This window comes from Chrysochloris asiatica, unplaced genomic scaffold (genome assembly GCF_000296735.1).
Source record: "Chrysochloris asiatica unplaced genomic scaffold, ChrAsi1.0 scaffold00028, whole genome shotgun sequence".
Taxonomy (NCBI): domain Eukaryota; kingdom Metazoa; phylum Chordata; class Mammalia; order Afrosoricida; family Chrysochloridae; genus Chrysochloris; species Chrysochloris asiatica.
This window is the reverse complement of record NW_006408546.1, coordinates 23,462,299-23,468,858: the sequence shown is the minus strand read 5'-3', so window position 1 is coordinate 23,468,858 and position 6,560 is coordinate 23,462,299.

Here is a 6,560-nt window from a genome sequence, read left to right as displayed (position 1 = left end):
AAAACCTTAAAAAAGAAAAGAAAGACTAGCCAGGAGCTGAGTGTGAGATCCCTACCTGGAAAAGTGGTGGATGCAGAGGCCGTTACACAGGCAGTGGCATGGAGAGACAGCAACCGTGGGCTTCCCAGTCCATGGATCTAGGAGAGATGAGTGCCAATGAGGATTTACAGACATCACTAAAGGAGCTTTGTAGCACTTGCTCAATTAGGATATTGGTCAAGAGATCACATGGATGAGAGGCCAAAGACAAAAGCTAGGTATGTCTGCAGTATGGTAGAGAAGAGACATTCCTGATAGAAGGACTGCTGCATCTGATTTGTTTCTGATCCTAAATTGTACCTTTTTTGCTTCCTTAATAAACCCATAATCGTGAATATTATCTGTGTGTTCTGTGTGACCACTACAATGGATCAATGAACCTAGATATGAAGTAGAGGGATGGTTAGTGTCAAAATAGGGTAAAAAAAAAAAAAATTGAAGGATAAAGCTATCGTGTCTGACTTCTGCTTCATAGTAACTGGCCTTGGGAAGACTTTGAGTTTTATTCTCTTGCCCCCTTGTGAAGCCAGAGGAAATCAGACAGTGTCCAGGCTGTTTTTTTGTACTGAAAAACCCAAAATTAGTGGTACAGGCCAGGGGTTGTGAGAATATAAATGAAGAAATGGCTAATTTCTTGAAATAATTAATGAACTTGAGGAAAAACCAAGGAAAGTAGTATGGTATTAAATATTAATGGGCCAGATGATTTCTGTCCTGGATTGAGAAGCTAGTGAGAGTTAGAAGTGGGGAAAATGGAAGAAAGGAATTCTTGGGATGAGATTTCTGGATTCAGAGAACCACCTGAACTTAAGCAAAATAAGTAATTGGAAATGTAATTCTAATTGTTAGTCAATCATATCTCCTGTCCATCCACTTTCACTAATATCTCTGGATAACATTTCCACCTCTTCTAATAGAGAGAATGTTATTTAAATTGCATTGGGTTTTCCCATCTTTTTTCTTGCTGAATTAAAATTTCAGATCATGCATCTATATCAGCACATGCAGTATCTGCATCAGCATTGTCTTATATATATGCCAGTTTACCCTACTTCACAATACTTACATTTCATATCTTACCTCATTTGAGGGGAATAAGTGTTCTTAGTTAAGAGCATGGTACCTAGATTCAAAACATTTGCTTTGAAATCATGACTGTATTTAACCTGGGGATATGGTTTGTTGTGAGAGCCAAAGAAACTTGTAAACAACTAATTCAGAGACTGTCATTAGTAAAAGCGTGGCTGTTGGTGGTTATGTGCTGTGGAGTTGATTCTAACCCACAGGGACCCTGTATAGGATTCCTGAAACTGTAAAGATTTACGGTAAAAGAAAGCCTCATCTGGCAGTTTCAGACTGCTGACCTTGAGATTTGCACCCTAACTTGTAACCACTACGCTATCAGAGCTCCTTAGTAAGAGCTTAATGCATGTTAACTGTTATCAAAAGATGTGGATTATTATATTTCACTCCAATGCTATGGAAAGGAGTGAAGTTTTCTATTTTACATGTGAAGGAAATGACAATCTGAGAGAATAAGCTGTTGGTTTTAGCAAAGATACTGGGACTCTGTGACTAGTATCTGGATTTCTTGTTAGCTTGGCAACAGGGAAGAAGAACATAATTAGAATAATCGTCTGGGTAAAGATTAGAACCCTGCTCGTGTTAGTTGCCATCAAGTTGTTTAAGACTAATTATGACCCCCTATACAAAGAACAAAATTTGCCTGGTACTACCCCATCCTCATGATTGGTGTCACTGTGTATTTTGTGTGCCTTCCAATCAAGGTGGCTTTTCTTCCCACACACTATCAGAGAATGTTCTTCTGTAATCCACAGCATTTTCACTGGTTCCGTTTTGGAAGTAGATCTCCGTCCCTTTCCTCTAAGACTGCCAGTTTGGAAGCTCTGCTGAAATTGATCCTTCACAGCAGATCAGCTAATATTTGATACACCAATGACATAGTCATTATTTATCAGTACGCCGGTCACCACACTAGGAAAGCTGGGTGAAAGACTGTAATTAGGATTACAGTCTTCAGCACTGAAAAGTTTACAAATTCCTTTAAGAATGGACCCTGGGAAATCAATCTAGAAATCTAGATAGTAAACACACCGCCTTTCAAAATAATAAAACTATGGAAAGGTGTAGGATAAGTTTTATATTGAGGACAACTGTAATTTTATACAGAGACATTTGATAATACTGACTGGGCTTCACTTCATGTTGCTTTTTTTTTGCTATTGTCAGTGTCACTATTCAATTGTAGCTCATAGCAACCCTGTATAGGGTTTTCAAAGAGTGGCTTTTGGCTTTGAACCACCTACCCTGTGGGTAGCTGCTCAGTACTTATCCTACAGTGCCATACCACAACTCCTCACCTCATGTTGGGTTAGGTATTTTGGAATCTTCAAAGAATGTGTAGTCTATACAGAGAAGCCATTTTGTAAACCAGAAATTACAATTCAATGTAATACATCCTTTTTATGCACAGGATCTATGGGAGCCCAGAAAAGTGCCATCTAATTTGCTAACAATGCTGAATAGGTTAGAAAAGATGTCCCAAGGAAGTTATTCTGGAACTTAGAAAAGGGCTAATTACACAAGGAAGTGATGTGTGAACTGGCAAAAAATCCTGTTCAGGCTTATCTTTATTTATGACAACTTCTCAAAATTATATACATGAAGATTATGAGTCTAAATCTGCACAATTTTGAAATGTCCCTTCCATTCTACACATGTTTTAACCTCTTTAAGTTATAAAGTAGAGACGTAATTGTAGTGCATAAAATCCCTTAAACATTTAATATCTGTCTGAGTCAAGTGGCTTTTAATATATGCTATAATTTTGCATTCATTTGTGTAATGATTTGAAAAGTGAAATAGAATAAATTTCTGTCTAAATAAACAGATCCACAGTGGATGTGTTTTGTTGATGGCTAAGTAACATATACAAACTATGATTTGCTACAGGTTCATGACATGTTATTTTACAGGTAAAAACCAAACCAGTTGAATTCATTCTGCCTCATGGCAATCCCTATGTATTAGGGTAGAATTGTGCTTGGTAGGGCTTTTTATGATTGCTTTTTCAGAAGTAGTTTGTTAGGACTTTCTTACAAGATATCGGTGGTTTAGCTGTGAGCACAGTAACAATTTGCACAATCCAGAGACTCTCATTTTGCATATTATTGTTGTTAAGTATTTTTGAGTCAGTTCTGACTCATAGTGTATAGGTATGGCATTGTAAGATAAGTACTCAATCACAAGGCTAGTTGGAACTGTAAGGGCAGTGGTTCAAATTTACCAAACACTCCTCAGAAGCCGTATACAGGGTCGTCATGAGTCAGAACTGACTAGACAGCACTTAACAACAGCACAGTTATTCTGAGGAGCAATGGTGGGTTTGAACCACCAATTTTATGGCTAGTCATCCAGTGTTTAACATACAATGCCACACCAGGTCTCTCATTTTTCACATGTTGCTGTTGTTGTTGTAAAGTGCCTTGGCGTCAGTTCTAGCTTATAGTGACCCTGTATAAGGTTTCTGAGGAGAATCTGGTGGGTTTGAACTGCTGACTTTGTGGTTATCACTCCAGTGATGATCCTACAGCTCTACAACAGAAATCCATATTGCATATGTTGTTGTCAAGTGCTGTTGAGTTGGTTCCGACCCATATCGACCCTGTATAGGGTTTCCAAGGAGCGGATGGTGAGCATGAACTGCCAACCTTGCAGTTCAAACCAACTTTGCAGTCCAGCACATTAATCCACAAGGCCACACTAGGACTCTATTTTGCATATGGAGGTGGTGGTTATGCACCATAGAGTCAGTTCCAACTCATAGAAACCCTGCATAGGGTTTCTGAGGCTGTACATCTTTATGGGAGCAGAACGCCCATCTTTCTCCCATGGAACTGCTGGTCATTTCAAACTGCTGACCTTGAGCTTAGCAGCCCGACTCATAACCACTACGCTATCAGTAATGGTAAATGGGTAAATGGACTTAAGTTCAAGACTTCTAAAGGACTGTATAATCATCGACAAGTCACTTCTTGCTGTGGATTGCAGTCTCTTCTTTTCAAAATGAGTATGTTCTGGTTCCTTATTATTTTTTCAGTAACATGTTATAACCAATGACATTGCATTACATCGGATGCATTTAATGAATCCAGAGATGTACAAGGAAATCTCTCCTCTGGTTTTTCTCCTTCAAACCTTGCTCCCTATCTACCTTCCTTATTACTTTCTAAATTAAAACCTTTATCCAAGCATATGCCTTTTGTATATGTTAAACACACAAAAAATGGGTGTATGAAAATTATGACCACTTAGGGTTTAGCCGCATAAACATTTTTTTTTTGATGATACTTTGTCCCCGGGCAAATGCTGCTCCTTTAAGTCTCAAATGATAGATTTTTCTAAGAAGTATGTACTCCTCCAGAGCTGTAGTTCACCTTAGAGAACTACCTAATTTTTAGCTGAAAACTTAGGCACAGGGGTGAGTTCAATTCTAAGCCTGAAGAATGATTAAGAGCCATAATCTTATTTGACCAGTAATCCTGGTCTTTTTCTTTTTTAAATGATTTTGAATTTTGTTCAATATTCTGTCTGACTCTTTCCAGGATCTTCTATAGTGAGCCCTTTCAGAGTCCAGTTGTGGTAGCCATCTAACATCTAGTTCTCCTGGTCCAATAGACCAATTGTTTTCTCTGTCTTTGACTTACTTCACTCTTCTTTGGTCAAGACAGAGAGAGACCAACAGTTTCACCTTGTTGTTGTTAGGTGCCATCGAGTCAATTCTGACTCATAGTGACCCTGTATAAGGTTTCTGAAGAGCACCTGGTGGGTTTGAACTGCTGACCTTACACATAGCATTCCAGTGCTTATCCAACAGGGCCATACCAGGATCCCAGATGTACCTTACATGGTTGTTTATAAGCTTTAAAGGTCCCAGTCACAACTCACCTAAGTAGGATGTAGAACACAGTGTTTGTCAACTATGTTATGCCAATTAAACTTAATGCTAACTGAGCCTATGATCCTAAGTGCCCAGGTCCATTCAGAAGGCAGAAAGTGTTAGGAAAGAAGGAGAAATACAACTGGGAGTCACAGCCTGGAAGTGGGTAAGTGATACTACATTGTAGCGATTGCAATCAATGGTATGAAGCAAAAGCTGTGAATTGACTGAAAAACTGATGGGTTCTGTAATGCTTCACCCAATTCACAATAAAAATCTAAAGGGAAAAAAAAGGGGGATATCCTGTAGCCATGAAAATTTTTAAACTTTCGTGAGTCTTGATTTTTTCAACTGTAAACAGGGAATAATGATACTATCTTACAGTTGTAAATCTGACATGAAAAATATATATAGAGTAGGTCCCCAACAAATGTGAATTCTCCTCCTCTATAGGAAAAAAAAAAAATACAATTAATATGGGATTCTTGGAGTATTTAAAAATTAATAATTTCAAAACTACCTGTTTTAAAGCAAAGGATTATAGGAATTGGTATGGTAGAAAAGACAAGGGGTATTGCATTCCTGTAGCACAATCACCCACCATGCATCTGTCAATTTATAGTACTGTTTTGGTTTGTGGGATGCTATAATGTTAGAAGCTATGCCATCAGTATTTTAAATACCAGCAGGGTCACCCATGGTAGACAGGTTTCAGCTGAGCTTCCAGACTGAGACAGACTAGGACAAAGGAGAGGCAGACCAATTCTGAATGGTTAATCACTGAAAACCTTATGAATACCAGTAAACATTGTCAGATATATAAGACGAGCCCCTCAGTTAGAAAGCGCTCACAATATGATGGATGAAGAACTGCCTCCTCAAAATAGACTTGACCAAAATGATATGGTTGGGGGATGACTAAAAATGAGGAGAAACAGCTGCAAACATCCACTAATAATTAGACAAGGAATGTATGAAATATGAATCTAGCAAAATTGGAAGTTGTTAGATATGAAATAGGATACATAAAGATCGATGTCCTAGGCATTAGTGAACGGAAATGGACTGTAAGTAGCCATTCTGAATGAGACAATTATATGGTTTTCTATGCCAGGACTTTCAAATTGAAGAGGAACGACATCATATTTCTTTTCACAAGATCTCCCTTGAAGTACAATGCTGCCAGTGATTGGATAATACCCATGCAACTTAAATTAAGATTAGATAATACCACTACTATTCAAATATACATTGTTATTGTTGATGTTAGGTGCCATTGAGTCCATGCTGACTCATAGTGACCCTATGTACAACAGAATGAAACACTGCCTGGTCCTGGGCCAAACTCACTATTGTTGCCACGCTTGAGCCCATTGATGCTGTCACTTTGCCAATCCATCTTCCTGGGGCTCTTCGTCTTTTTCTCTGATCCTCCACCTTACCAAACATGATATCCTTCTCCAGCAACTGCTCCCTTCTGACAATGTGTCCAAAGTATGACAGACGAAGTTTGGCCATCCTGGCTTCCAAGGAGCACTCTGGTTGCACTTCTTTCAACACA